This window comes from Giraffa tippelskirchi, chromosome 9 (assembly GCF_054371585.1).
Source record: "Giraffa tippelskirchi isolate mGirTip1 chromosome 9, T2T-mGirTip1v1.2.pri, whole genome shotgun sequence".
Taxonomy (NCBI): domain Eukaryota; kingdom Metazoa; phylum Chordata; class Mammalia; order Artiodactyla; family Giraffidae; genus Giraffa; species Giraffa tippelskirchi.
In genome coordinates, this window is record NC_137283.1 from 118,717,056 (window position 1) to 118,730,890 (window position 13,835).

At 38.4% G+C, this 13,835-nt stretch overlaps 1 protein-coding gene and 1 pseudogene across 19 annotated transcripts in view; one reads left to right on the forward strand and one right to left on the reverse strand.

The window, feature by feature from the left end:
* The window catches only part of KLHL32 (kelch like family member 32), a 209,616-nt gene that overhangs the window by 34,599 nt on the left and 161,182 nt on the right, over nt 1-13,835 (reverse strand). The gene's annotated exons all lie outside the window — the stretch shown is intronic.
* LOC145522157 (U5 spliceosomal RNA) lies at nt 3,911-4,020 on the forward strand (annotated as a pseudogene).

The following is a 13,835-nucleotide window of genomic DNA, read 5'->3' on the forward strand; positions in this document are numbered from 1 at the left end:
CTAGAGCACTAGTCATTGCCATGTTGAATTTAGGGCAAGGTGGTACACGCAATCCTGGAGCCATTTAAGAGGTTTAGAATAGAAACTATTCTAGGGCTTCCCTGGTGGCTCAGTCAGTAAAAAATCAGCCTGAAACATAGGAGACCTGGGTTTGATCCCTGGGTCAGGAAGATACCCTGGAGAAGGAAATTGTAACCCACTGCAGTATTCTTGCTTGGGAAATCCCATGGACAGAGGATCTTGGCAGGCTACAGTCCATGGGGTTGCAGCATCAGACATGACTTAGGACTAAGCCACCACCACTAGAAACTATAGTATACACAGAAGGTTGATTCATCATTGGGCATCATGAAACACAAAGACCACAGGTAACTTTGTAGTGTATTTTGGAGCTTATATTTGCAAATGTTTATTTAAGGAACTTTTGGTTTTTGGTGATACTACACCTAGAAAGCATAACTCAGGGAAGGCAAAAATCCTATTCTATCTTAGTATTCTGACACACTGACATTCCCATCACCCTAATTTCTAGAAAATTTTAACTGGTGGGCTATGAGCATATAGTGAAAGTTTTATCTCTCACTTGCTTAGGTGACAAAGACAGCAATAGTGGAAAAGAACACAAGGATTCAGTTTGAAAGGACAGATCAAAGAGTACTTAGGAAACAGCATTAGGCAAGGTATTTCCTAAAGCATCTGAAACACAGGGACTGCCACCTCCAAAGACCACAAGAGATCTCCCAAGCACCTTGCCTACCCAATCCATTTCATCTTGCCCTGATGGACAATTGTTTCTTCCTCAAAGGAGCATTTGCTACTGCTTATTCCAGTGTCAATATATCTCTCAGTTTCTTGATAAAAACAATGTCTAGTACAGAGTAGGCTATTCATATTTGGTGCATAATGGAAAATTCTTTATAACTATTCTTAGGATATTTCTCATATTTCTTTTGGACCAATGACATCAGATTCTGTATATATCCATATCTGTCTATCTGTAGGCTTCCCCAGTGGCTCAGATAGTAAAGAATCCTCCTGCAATGTGTCAGACCTGGGTTTGATCCCTGGGTTGGGAAGATGCCCTGGAGGAGGGCATGGCAACCCACCCCAGTATTCTTGCCTAGAGAATCCCCATGGACAGAGGAGCCTGGAGGGCTACAGTCTATGGGGTTGCAAAAAGTTAGACATGACTGATCTATCATAGGCTTCAATTTCCTATTTCATTATCTCATCTTTGTGGCTTTCCTATAAAGCCCTTATAAGCTCTCAAAACTTCACAAGGCAGCATGCACTGCACTGGACTTATTTCTATATGGTCCTCGTTTTACTCCCACCATTTGAAATTCTTAGCAATGCAATGAACATTGTAATATGCTAATCCCACAAATAAACTGTAAAATATCAGGGCAAGAAGAAACTTTTGAGTATGTTTGGCTCAAACTTCTAAATCTTATAAAGAGAAATCAAAGCTCGACAAGTTATTTGACATACTCTAAGTCATGCAGCTGATTAATGGAAAAGCTGGAACCAGAAATGCCGTTTTCAAATTATAAATATGTTCTATTATATCATATAATCATTATTTGTCCATCAAAAATTATTTTAAGATAGAATCCAGGCACTCAAAACCAAACCCAACTTCCGTATTGTCTAAATTAGAGAAAAAAGTCAGTTTTTTTAAAAATGCATGCTTTGCTTTAGATAGGTGAAAGTGTTTTTCAATTACTCTCATTTATGGATTATTTTTGCATAAAAACCATGATTTAATGGTGCTAATTATAGAGCTTGTAAGTAAAGAACAAGTCTTTAGAGGAACAGGCTCCTCTGAGTATTGAACTTCTGTCTCACTTTTTAATGGGAATATACATTTAAATTTTAGGTTATCCCCTGTTAACTAAACCTGGCTCAAAAATATATGGAAAATAGTCCCCTCTTTTTGGTTTTCTCAATGTATCCCCACTGATTGCTATTCTATGAATAGAATATATAATACTAAATATAAAAGTATATAATTTTAAATTATGCAAAATTTTCTGATTCAATTAAAGTATGAAACCTATTTAGATGTATTTCACAAATATGTCAAATATATGAACAAACGTCACATTCCTAACATGATAAGCCCTCAAGCTGTGATCCAAATTCCTTTACTGTTCTTGCTCAAACACACTGAGATAGAAGCTGCTGTTTTAAAATATAAAATTCCTGATCCTTTGAAAGAAGCTGCTGTTTTGAAATCTAGCTCTGCTTATATATGTCCACATGTATGTGTACTGCCCAACATGACCCCCAAAGCAATGCCAAAGCGATAAGAAATTTTGTATTCACATATTCTCTGGAAAATATATGAATTAGGAAGTTATCCCAAATCCAAGAATACATATCAATGCACTCTTCCATAAAACTGCCTTTAATATCTTGCAAATATATATATTAAAATGACCTTTACAAAGCAGTTCTCATCAGATGAGTGATCGAATTTTTAACCAACACTAACAAAAGATAAAGCCATGTTGAAAGCAATAACTCCTTCTCTTGGTTCACCAGTATTCTTTTTCACTGAGGAGGATGTTCGCATCACAGAATTCATCAGCCAAAGCTGAGAAAGCAAGAAGCGGCATTTTTGCCCACAGTCTGACTCTACCCCCTTGGCCCAGGGCAGCTATAATTACTCTCTTATTCTAAAACTTGGTTGCAAACTGCTTTGTTGATGGAGAAAACTGAGACCTGCCTTTTGCAGGCGCCCTGCTGTGAAGGCACAAGTGTCTATATCCTTGCCAGTCCTGTCATCCTACTGAGATAAGCCAGGGCACCCGTCTCCCCTCAGTGACCAAGAGGCAGCACAAATTCCACACTTCTGCAAATTCAGAAAGGAACAAAGGAAGGGCATAAAAGCAAGTCAGCAACCATCTGGAATTCCTGAGGCTCCACCAACGAACCTGGCATGTTAAAAGAGTGCTTGGGAAACAAGGAGTGGGGAGCAGAGCGCATGTTAATGGAATGAGTGACAACGCACAGAGAGAAGTTTCCCTTCTAAACAGAGGATCGAGGATGCTCACCATCTTCTGATACATGGCCTCAAAGGGAAGCTGCACTGACTGTTATAGATGTTGTGTTCAGGTACACGAACTCATGTTATTTTATAATACCTTAAATTTCAATAAACTGTTAACACTTTAGCAAGATACCCTTTAAATACTATACACAGTTTCTTCAGCTGAAAAATGGGGAAAGTTTCCCTCATGCAAGTGAACAGGTGTTGAGACTTGCCATGTTCGACTACACAGAAGCTCATTTATTTAATATGAGTCATGTTAAAGCTCTAAATAGTGACATACTACACCAGAATAATGACTGACATAGAGGAAAGTTCATATTAATAAATAAACGCACAGAATTTTACAGCTTTATTCTCCTCTTTGAGATGAAATGAAAGATTTCTGTTCAAAAAGGCAACAATCTTATTCAAAAGCAGCAGAAACTAGGGACATAAGATCAGAGTACATTGCTCTACCAGAACAATGAAAATGTTACGATGGAGGAATATTAAAAATTACAACAGTGCTCACTCGAGTGCTATAATTAAAACTGTGTCAACATTTTGCTTGTAAAATAGTTTTCAAGGGAGGTTGTACATTAACCATTACAGCTGACTACACACTTACATAAGACACATAGGCTATTTCTTCCTCTGAGAAATATATTTCAGTTGAATCAAAACTGATGAGGTCCCAGGTTCATACACTGTCAGGAAAAAAAAAAAAGACCTGACAGATTTTAAACAGAATATTCAGCTTAGCAGGTATGGTAATAACACATATTCTTTCATTGTTCATTTAAAACTTTATGAAGTTGAAAGGTTGACAAATGCTCTTATTTTCACCTTTAGCAAAAAAGTTTGTGCTTGATAACACTCTAGTCTCTCTTCAAATCATATATGTCTTTTGCCTTTTACTAAAGATATCCGTGGAAAAGAACAGTTATGAGGAGTTTTTTTAGGGACTTCAAAAAAACAGTCATGATGTATACAACTTACCCTCAAATGGCTCAGAAGAAAAGCACACATGTTTGTTCTCTCCCTCTCTGCCTAAATAGCTATTCTCCTACCAGATATTTATAGAGAGACAGATATCTAGAGATGGAGGCAGAGAACATATGATTAAAGCAAATGAAGTAATTTGCTAAGAAATGAGCAAATCATATGGGTGTTCTTTACTATTCTTATTCTTGCAACTTTTCTGTAGTTTGAAATTATTTTGAAACAGAAAATTGAAAGAACAAAAAAAGTGCCTGTTAACCATCTTTAATATACATTTTTCTCAAAAAAATACATACTGCCAAGCATCAAAAGCAAGAGCCCTTGCAACCAATGATGTCTCCCTTAGACAGTGACAAACACGCAGGACTGGAGGAACCACAGGAAAAGTGCCCTGAGGCCTGCCCCACTTAAGTTCCAGGTATTTGTGAGGGCAAATACAAGGACTTGAGTTGTCCTTTGGTTCAGTCTTCTAACACAAGGCAATTTTTAAAAAGGTAAATCATATATCAAGTTCAAGAAAAAACAAAAATAGGAAAAAGAGATGAAGTTAGTATACCATGATATCTTTTCCATCGATAAGAACTGGCCACCAATTTGAGCTGATCTTTGAAAAGTCAATACAAAGAACAGCAAGAGTACATGGCCAACACTGGACCAGTCATTTGGCATCTCATCTGTAAAATGAGTGAGTTGATGCAAGAGTCTCTTTATCTCTGGGATATATGTCACTTACAAATCCACCAAAAAGTAATATTTTAAAGTAGAATCCTCAAATACACACTGTAAAACAGACAACTAACAAGGACCTACAGTATAGGATAGAGAACTACACTCAATTAAAAAAAAAAAAAGAAAACCTAAAAGGGAAAAGAATCTGGAAAAAGAATGTTGTTGTTTACAGTCACTAGGTCATGTCTGACTCTGCGACCCTGTGAACTACAGCACACCAGGCTTCCCTGTCCTTCACTATCTACCTAAGTTTGCTCAAACTCATGTCCATTGAGTCGGTGATGCCATCTGAACATCTCATCCTCTGTCACCCCCTTCTCCTCTTGTCCTGAATCTTTCCCCACATCAGGGTCTTTTCCAATGAGTTGGCTCTTCACATCAGGTGGCCAAAGTATTGGCACCTCAGCTTCAACATCAGTACTTCCAATGAATATTCAGGATTGATTTCCTTTAGGATTGACCAGTTTGATCTCCTTGCTGTCTAAGGGACTCTCAAGAGTCTTCTCCAACACCACAGTTTGAACCCATCAATTCTTCAGTGCTCAGCCTTCTTTATGGTCCAACTCTCACATCCATACATGATGACTGGAAAAACCACAGCTTTGACTAGATGGACCTCTGTTGGCAAAGTGATGTCTCTGCTTTTAATACACTGTCTAGGTTTGTCATAGCTTTTCTTTCAAGGAGCAAGCATCTTTCACTTTTGTGGCTATAGTCACTGTCCACAGTGATTTTGGAGCCCGAGAAAAAAAAATCTGTCACTGTTTCCACTTTTTCCCCATCTATTTGTAATCAAGTGATGGGACTGGATGCCATCTTCATTTTTTGAGTGATGAATTGTAAGCCAGCTTTTCACCCTCATCAAGAGGCTCTTTAGTTCCTCTTCACTGTCTGCCATTAGAGTGGTATCATCTGCACCTGAGTTTGTTGATATTTTTCCCAGCAATCTTGATTTCAGCTTGTGTGTGTGTGTGTGTGTGTGTGTGTGTGTGTGTATGAATGACTTTGCTGTACAAGTGGAAGTAACACAGCACTGTAAATCAACTGTACTTAAAAAATAATAATGAATTGTTTTTATTTCCCAAACAAGGAAAAGGAAATAGTTAACCAAATCCAGCACAAAGAGTCCCAGGCAGGATTAACCCAAGGAGGAGCACCCCAAGGCACATAGCAATCAAAGTGACAAAAATTAGAGACAAAGAAAATATTAAAAAGCAACAAGGGAAAAAAAGATAAATAACATACAAGGGAAATCCCATAAGGTTATCAGCTGATTTCTCAACAGAAACTCTACAAGCCAGAAGGTAATGGCACAATATATTCCAAGTGATGAAAGGGAAGAACCTACAACCAAGAATTCTCTATCCAGCAAGACCTTCAATCAGATTTGATAGGAAAATCAAAAGCTTTCCAAACAAGCAAAAGCTAAGAGAATGCAGCACTGCTAAATCAGTTTTACAACAAACACTAAAGGAACTTCTCTACAGTCAGTAAACTTGACAAGAGAAGGAAAAGATCTACAAAAAATAAACCACAAACAATAAACAAAATCATAATAGGATCACACATATCGATAATTACCTTAACTGTAAATGGATTAAATACACCAACCAAAAGACATAGACTGGATGGGTGATAAGAAAGCTGGAGTAGCAATACTCATATCAGCCAAAATAGACTTCAAAACAAAGACTATCATAAGAGACAAAGAAGGATACTACATAATAATCAAGAGTTCAATCCAAGAAGAAGATATAAAAATTATAAATCTATATGCACCCAACAATAAGAGCACCTCAATATGTAAGGCAAATACCAACAAAATAATAATGAAATATTTTAAATTAAATTTTATAAACTTAAAAACATAAAGTAGAACCTTCCAAAATTTCTACACGTAGGAAAGACAATCAAAGCTAATCACTGTGTCTAGTATCCAAGCCACAGATTTCCATAGCACAAATAGTTTTTATAAATATCTTCTCAGAAAAACAAAGTGATGGCTTTTGTCTATAATTCTGAACTCACCAGAAACACACATCTGTTTATGGCAGGTGAAAGTACATGTGTACACAGGCCCACACAGAAATAAAATGATCTCAGCCAAAGAAAACACATTTCAAACTTGTAAGCTGACTGCTTCAAGGTGTTATTTATTTAAAATCCCAGAATGAGATTTTATTTAGAAATGAAAATATTTAATAAAATTAGTCACATAAAGTTTTACTTCAGGAGAGGCTTTAAATACACCTACTCCCATATCTAGAATGTATAAAGCTTTTTAGGTGGTAAGAATGTCCCTCAGGACAATAAAGACAATCAACATCACCAATGTAGGAAAAATGAAACCCATTCCTAGTCTATTCAGTTCAGTTCAGTCGCTCAGTCATGTCAGACTCTTTGCAACCCCATCAATCGCAGCAGGCCAGGCCTCCCTGTCCATCACCAACTCCCAGAGTCTACCCAAACTCATGTCCATCGAGTCCATGATGCCATCCAGCCATCTCATCCTCTGTCATCCCCTTCTCCTCCTGCCCCCAATCCTTCCCAGCATTAGGGTTTTTTCCAATGAGTCAACTCTTCGCATGAGGTGGCCAAAGTACTGGAGTTTCAGCTTCAACATCAGTCCTTCCAATGAACACCCAGGACTGATCTCCTTTAGGATGGACTGGTTGGATCTCCTTGCAGTCCAAGGGACTCTCAACAGTCTTCTCCAACACCTCAGTTCGAAAGCATCAATTCTTCAGCACTCAGCTTTCTTCACAGTACAACTCTCACATCCATACATGACTACTGGAAAAACCATAGCCTTGACTAGACAGGCCTTTGTTGGCAAAGTAATGTCTCTGCTTTTTAATATGCTCTCTAGGTTGGCCATAACTTTCCTTCCAAGGAGTAAGTGTCTTTTTAATTTCATAGCTGCAATCACCATCTGCAGTGCTTGGAGCCCCTCAAAATAAAGTCTGACACTGTTTCCACTATTTCCCCATCTATTTCCCATGAAGTGATGGGACAAGATCCCATGATCTTTGTTTTCTGAATGTTGAGCTTTAAGCCAACTTGTTCACTCTCCTCTTTCACTTTCATCAAGAGGCTTTTTAGTTCCTCTTCACTTTCTGCCATAAGGGTGGTATCATCTGCATATCTGAGGTTATTGATATTTCTCCCAGCAATCTTGCTTCCAGCTTGTGCTTCTTCCAGAGCAGCGTTTCTCCTGATATACTCTGCATATAAGTTAAATAAGCAGGGTGACAATATACAGCCTTGACATACTCCTTTTCCTATTTGGAACCAGTCTGTTGTTCCATGTTCAGTTCTAACTGTTGCTTCCTGACCTGCATACAGGTTTCCCAAGAGGCAGGTCAGATGGTCTGGTATTCTCATCTCTTTCAGAATTTTCCACAGTTTATTGTGATCCACACAGCCAAAAGCTTTGGCATAGTCAATAAAGCAGAAATAGATGTTTTTCTGGAACTCTCTTGCTTTTTCGATGATCCAGCAGATGTTGGCAATTTGATCTCTGGTTCCTCTGCCTTTTCTAAAACCAGCTTGAACATCTGGAAGTTCACGGTTCACATATTGCTGAAGCCTGGCTTGGAGAATTTTGAGCATTAATTTACTAGCGTGTGAGATGAGTGCAATTGTGCGGTAGTTTAAGCATTCTTTGGAATTGCCTTTCTTTGGGATTGGAATGAAAACGGACCTTTTCCAGTCCTGTGGCCACTGCTGAGTTTTCCAAATTTGCTGCCATATTGAGTGCAGCACTTTCACAGCCTCATCTTTTAGGATTTGAAATAGCTCAACTGGACTTCCATCACATCCACTAGCTTTGTTCGTAGTGATGCTTTCTAAGGCCCACTTGACTTCACATTCCAGGATGTCTGGCTCTAGGTGAGTGATCACACCATAGTGATTATCTGGGTCATGAAGATTTTTTTGTACAGTTCTTCTGTGCATTCTTGCCACCTCTTCTTAATATCTTCTGCTTCTGTTGAGTCCATACCATTTGTGTCCTTTATTGAGCCCATCTGGTGTATTCACACTTAGCAAAATATAAGTACATTTACAAATAACTTCTTATACTTGACTTAAATGGTCTAATAATGGTCTGAGCCAAAAGATAATACTCAGCCATTAACTGCTGATTGAATCAGAGTATCACCTGATGCTAGATTGATGGTTGAGACTTCTAAGTAAGATATTAGTGATGCATATTTATATACGATGTCCTTCTGGATATAAAAGGGACACTGCATATGTTGGTGAGATATTAAGCTTATATTGTCAGAACAACACGGGAAAATCAGAGAAACCAACTTGGTGAAAGAAGAAAATCCTATGGTATCCCACTGGCAACAGGGAGCAGAAGTGACCCTCCTTGGGTTACACCATTTCACATTATCTCCCAGGTATTGCAGAGAATGAGGGTGTATTATCAGGGTGAATTCAACTGAAAGGACAAGGAAATTTTGATGCTTTTTTTCTACCACTAACTGGTACATGCCCATGGAGGTGAATGTGACACAATGAAAAGGAGAAAAGGTTTCTCAATGTATCTGAGAGTTTATGAAAAACACAAATATACTGAGCCTAGGTTTCATCATCTGTAAAACAAAGATGATGTTATTAACGTCACAGGGTCTACATAGGACTGAATGAGATAACATGTGAAAGTGCTTGGTAAACTATGACATTTAGACAACAAACAGAATTATTATGATGGCAATGAGCCACCAAGAGATGGAGCTAATTCTCAATTCAATTATCCTTCTGAATTCATGTTAAAGCCAGCACATTCAGACAATTTTTACATAAAACAATGTTGTGCAATATTGACATAAATTTTAAGACATCTCTACAGATGATAAGGAATTTGCTACACTATTAAAATACTTCTCATTATAAAATGATAGTAAAATCATAGCAGATAATCTGTTGCAGATTAAAATCTGCCCTTAAGATAAGCCTATTTCTACACCAATGAATTCAATAATTTTAACCCAGTAATTAAAGATACAGGATTTTGTTAAATTTCAAATAAGAGAAAAACAGATGAGTGAATGAACAAATGAATGAAAAGAGAGACACAGACATAAACTTAGTTGTCTCTGCACAACACTCAGTTTATATTCACTTTCTTTACTTGGTTTGAATGTCCCATTAAAAATATTTGAATTCAAGTCCATCAGTTCCCTTAAATCTCAACTCAGTTAATTTAGTGCAAGGAAATTATATGTATACACTAAGCTATCTGACTTGAGAAAACTAAAATAATGATTGATTAAGTTGATTACTTTCTTCTTTTTTTTGCTCTGGGGTAAATGATATAATCATGAATCTTTTAGTATTTTTATTCATCCATTCCTCAATTTATTTTTTTTTTAATTTGTATTTCTTTTATGATAAACCAAGAATTCTCTTACTTCATTTTCTTTTGACTACACTGTGCAGTCTGTGGGATACTAGTTCTCCAGCTGGGAATTACACCCGCATCCTGTGCACTGGAAGCAGGAGTTTGAACCACCGGACCACCAGGGAAGCCCCTTCAGTCTCTTACTGAGTGTCCATTATGTGCCAGGAACTTACCCGGTGAGAAAGAAAGTCTCACTCTCTCTATACATACAGTCTTACTTGCCATTCAGTTCCAAGTTCTGTTAGTACCATAAAACTTAAGCCTTACTCTTGACCTCAAGTGTCTTAACGTATCCCTGTAAAATATACTCAGGGAGCATGGAATTAGGGGAAGAAAAATCCTACAATTTTAGAAGCTTCAGTCTATTGGAGGCAGCTTTTCAGACACAAGCAAAAACCATCTTTTAATGTTGCCATGTCCCTTATGGGTGTTTTAAATATTGCTGGTACATTTATACATTTTAAAGTTTGTTCTGTTTTGTTTTTAAAGCTGTTTAATTTGTAAACACGCCCTGGAGCATCCTGAGAGCATCAAGCCTTTGAACATTTCTTTATGAACTGATTCAACAATAATGAATCAATTACATGCTCACTGGCACATACACTCCCCACCTGAAATGAAACCTTTAACGACCAAAAGAAGCTCACAGCCTTAAGCAGCTGCCCCAGATCACAGACACAGAGATAGTGAAATCCCTCAGATAGGGGTACCATGATGAATTAGATGTTCAGGAAGTACCTAAGCTGCAGGTAAGGGTTAATGTTGCCAGCCTCCAAAGAAAAAGAAAAGAATCCTCAAAGGTTACTTTAAACATTAATTGAGAGCTGAGAGTACAGTGATTGGAGTGGGGAACCCACTATCTGGAGCATATGACTGAACACAGTCAGAGGCCAGTCTCTATTATCAGGGGATGGAGCTGGCGGGCTGGGGTACCAGGGCCTACACTCAGTAAGTTGCAAAGAACACACATAGATGCCATGCTGACCACTAAACCACCTTCACCACATGAATTTCAGCCTGGCTACTGATGTGAGAAAAAGATACTTCACACTGCATTTGTTACTTTCATTTCATCACAGTATAAATAACGGGGAACACTGAATCCTCTATTCATACCCTGAAGCACCTTTGAATATAATATAAAAGTGATATTTTTGTCAAAAAAGATACACTCTTTTCAGCACAATTATGATTTCTTTTGAGTGGGGGAGGTGACTTAGAAAGCCAATATATAATAGCCATGTATGGAAAATGGGTAGTTATGTATAGATGTAACTACGTATAGATGTAGTCACATAAAGAAGGCTGAGCGCTGAAGAATTGATGCTTTTGAATTGTGGTGTTGGCGAAGACTCTTCAGAGTAACGCTTGAACTGCAAGGAGATCAAACTAGTCAATCCTAAAGGAAATCAACCCTGAATATTCATTGGAAGGACTGATACGGAAGCTGAAGCTCCAATACTTTGGCCACTTGATGCAAAGGCCAACTCATTGGAAAAGACCCAGATGCTGGGAAAGATTGAAGGCAGGAGGAGAAGAGGGTGGCGGAGGATGATATGGTTGGATAACATCACCGACTTAATGGACATGAATCTGAGTAAACTCTGGGAGACAGTGAAGGACAGGGAAGCCTGCATGCTGCAGTCCATGGGGTCGCAAAGAGTTGGACATGACTTAGTGACTGAACAGTAACATGGAAAATAGGTGTGTGGGAAGACAGGCCCAGTGCAGGAGAACCAGCAGCTTGACAATCTCAGAAAACCTATGAGGGGTGAGGGGCTGCAGTGGGTGAAGGAAGGAGCACTAGGAGGAATTAACAGTAGCTGTTATCCTGAGAGAAGGAGCATGTTCCACTCTATCCTGAGAGAAGAAGCATGTTTCAGTCCCACGGCCTGGCTTCCAGAAGGAAATCTGTAAGTATTTGCTGGAGGAGAAAAAAATTCTTTTTGGTCAGCAAAAAAAAATTTGCTGAAGGAATTATGAGACTGCAATATGAAGAAGTCACAGACCCAAGATATCTTTACCAGATTCAGAGGAATAATGTGTTGAAACAACAGGGGGAACCTCGAAGGTGGAGACAGAAGAGTTGAAGAGGAAAGAGAAACCGGCGCCAGTAACTGAGCCCAGCCCTAGGAGCAGAGGCCAGGAGATGAAGTGTGAGACACTCTGGGGACCCTGTGACGGGCGACATCACTGCTGAGGGGATGCAGTCTCAGGTGAACAGAGTCACCGTGAGAGCACGGTTCTGGGAATGTGGTGGGGAGCTTATAAGGACACAGAGAAAGTTCTTTATCTTTAGATATTAGTTCTCCACCACAGGTAAAGGGTTCAGCAGGCTGGGGGAAGGTAGAAACACAGTCAGGCTTGGGCCAAAAACGATTTGAAATAACGTTAAACTTCAAAAAAAATTTTTTTTTTGCTTAAGTCTCATTAATTTGCAAACAGAATGAATCTAAGAATAAAATATAGATACCACTGTGGCAAGTCATCTTATTTTTTAAATACTAAGAAAGAAAAAACCTCTCTTGATTGATTTGACTGAGACTTTTCTCCCCTAATTACCTTTTTATTCTCCACTGCTGAAATAAAAACAAGACATAACTAATCAGTAATTTTACTAAGCATCCCTGAGGGTGATTTTATCCATGCTATCCAGAGAGCTAAACAAAAATAATTATTCGTGGTCTACTGCAATGAAGAATCTGGTTAGACTATATATACATACATGCACAACCCTATTCTCATATATTTTTAAATATTTTAAACAGCACTGTTACTTAAATAAGGGCTGCCTTAAAATAGTAACTGAATTCAATGACTTAATTCATTTTTTTGAGCCTCTTCATGTGAGACTGAATTATCGCTTAATGACTCCCTTTACCATTCAAAAACGAATAGGTTTTTTTTAAGCAAGAAATAATGTGAAAATAGAACACTTGAAGTAAAATTATAATCATTATGAGGCTGTCACTTTAACATCTATACGCTTAATTGTTTTACAATTGACATGTAAAAAAAATGTCCCACAGCTAAGTAGAAATACGCTGCTGAATGTTCACAGTGTGGGAGGGAGGACCGGAAGACAACATAAATGAAAACGCAGAACAGTGATTCTGCCTCTCAGGTGCCTAATCTATGAGACCACTATTCAGAGCTTGGAGACAGAAATGAAGGCCTTCCTTTATTTTTTCTTTTCCTTCATTTTTTGTTTTAAAAGGTGTGCATAAAAGAGGACTAAAATGAGCTATGCATTGTAAACACCAGCACTATTAGACACCTGCATCTCTTTTACCCTATGCTTCAAAAAGCAACAAGATTAGGTGCCGGGGATGATACAAATTGAAATTTGCAACTTTTAATAACCTTCGTTGTTCTGTCCACAAATATCTGTCTCCCCAGCTCAACCCCTCCCCTCATGCTTCCCAAGGAGGGAAAAGGAGTCAGAGGCTGGAAACAACGATTCATCAGACTGCTGTGAGACTTGCTGGTGAGAGCAACATAAGGAGAATGGAGCCTTCAGCTCATATATACGTCCATTTTGAATTTCCCAGCTTTGCTGGTTGGTGTAAGAAACAGTGCACAACTGCGGGAGCTGCTGCATTAGAAAACTGGCCAAAGTACCCCTGTCATTTACACTCCCCCACTGCACAACCA